Genomic DNA, 1,869 nt, shown 5'->3' with positions numbered 1-1,869 from the left:
ACAGGATCTCGCTTTGTTGCCCAGGCTGGAGTACAGTGGTGCAATCTGGGTTCACTGCAACCTCTGCCTCCCAGGTACAAGCGATTCTCGTGCCTCAGCCTCCTGAGTAGCTGGGATTACAGGCCTGCACCACCACACCCAGCTAATTTTTGGATTTTTAGTAGAGACGGGGTTTCACCATGTTGGCCAGACTGATCTCAAGTGATCTGCCCACCTTGGCCTCCCAAAGTGCTGGGATAACAGGTGTGAGCCACCACACCTGGCTGAAGAAGGTGACATCTGCAAATATCTTGCTTAGTGACCATCAATTTAAAATGTTGTCTGCTTTTAACATATTTATTAAAACATTACCAGAAAAGCCTGTTTTTGTTTTGTTTTTTTTTTAATCACAAAGAAAGAAAAACAAATATATTCTGTCATTAAAGGTCCATAACTTCTGGCCCTGAAATGTAATCATAGGCTTCAGACCCTTGCTCCACACAGCCTGGGCAGGGATATGCAGCAAGTAACCCAGCTTTCAGGGGAACCAGCCCTGCCTCAGATCTCCTTACTCAGAACCCGCATTTTTTTAAGATTACCAGGGGATTTATGTGCACCTTGAAGTATGCTACCTGTGCCGCACCCACACCCTTTTCTGGAACAGCACTTTCGGGCCACTGCAGGCCCCAGGATCTTCCCTCTGTGGAAGAAACCTGCTTTGGGAAACGACAGGAAGCAGCTTGGGTATTAGGTGCGTAATATTTGGTCGTGAAATCAGGAGAATAATGGGAGAATGGAATATTTTCAGTCACTGGCTCTCAGTGAGCAGTGAAAAAAACTAATGCCCTTGTGAAATGCAGGCATTAGCTGTATTTTTTGCCCTCCTCCCCTAGAACACAGTCCAGTAAAAAACGGGGGCTATGACTTTCAGGTAGCAAGCGCGCTCACGTGGCCTATACGTTGCACGGGGTGTTTTGCACCCGGCCCTTCACCACAGGCTTGGGACGCCACAGCTCCCCTCCAATGGGGAACAGCCACAACGGCTGCTGGGCCAAATGGCACGTGGCGAGCCTGGCTGCCACCATCGTCCAGCCAATAAACAACAGGACTGGGAGCTATTCTGCAATGTAAGTGGCTCCCAGCTGGGCTTGCATTCTCTGTCCTCAAAGGTGCAGGCTGGCTCAGGCTGGCACGGGGGGGCGGGGTGAGGAACCACCTTGTGGGAAGTAGGAGAGTTTATGTCACCAGTGCGCAACCGTGAGCGGGCCGTGTGCAATTCCGCTGGGGGAGTGGTGTCGTCTCCAGACAACCTCTTCCCGCCACAGCCTTGTGGCGCAGTCAGCACGGAGGCGGCAGCCGCCATAGACGTGTGGTGGTCGCGCTGCGCGGGAACACCGGCTTGGAGGCACCTCCGGCAGGTACGGAGCTGGACCCCGGGCTTAGACAGCAACTCAGATTACGGGGGATCCCCCCAATAATCCTTGCTATTTTCAACGGGGTCTAGGGGCTGGTGGCCATAGGTTTCCATGGAGGCGGGATCCCACTAGATCACACACAGCACCCCGAGGAATCCCTGCCATTTCCAGGCAGAACTTCAGGGAGACCTGGCCAGGCGCGGTGGCTCACACCTGTAATCCCAGCGCTTTGGGAGGCCAAGGCGGGTGAATCACCTGAGGTCAGGAGTTGGAGACCAGCCTGGCCAACATGGGGAAACCCGGTCTCTACTAAAAATACAAAAAGTAGCGGGGCATGGTGGCATACGCCTGTAATCCCGACTACTCAGGAGGCTGAGGTCGGAGAATCGCTTGAACCCAGGAGGCGGAGGTTGCAGTGAGCTGAGGTCATACGCTACTGCACTCCAGCCTGGGTGACAGAGTGAGACTCCGTTTC

At 53.6% G+C, this 1,869-nt stretch overlaps 1 protein-coding gene across 2 annotated transcripts in view; it reads left to right on the top strand.

Moving 5' to 3' along the window:
* PNMA5 (paraneoplastic Ma antigen family member 5) overlaps positions 1 to 1,869 on the top strand; it is a 35,017-nt gene that overhangs the window by 28,374 nt on the left and 4,774 nt on the right. The window contains exon 1 of one of the 2 annotated variants that reach the window (XM_011974854.1): positions 1,252 to 1,397. The exons of the other annotated variant lie outside the window; for it this stretch is intronic. The gene's annotated coding sequence lies outside the window, so the exon portion shown is untranslated. Of the gene's footprint in view, positions 1 to 1,251; positions 1,398 to 1,869 lie in introns of those variants that run through there. 2 annotated transcript variants of the gene reach the window in all.

Source organism: Mandrillus leucophaeus, unplaced genomic scaffold (assembly GCF_000951045.1).
Source record: "Mandrillus leucophaeus isolate KB7577 unplaced genomic scaffold, Mleu.le_1.0 Scaffold1495, whole genome shotgun sequence".
Lineage (NCBI taxonomy): Eukaryota > Metazoa > Chordata > Mammalia > Primates > Cercopithecidae > Mandrillus > Mandrillus leucophaeus.
This window is presented reverse-complemented; position numbering and strand designations above follow the sequence as displayed.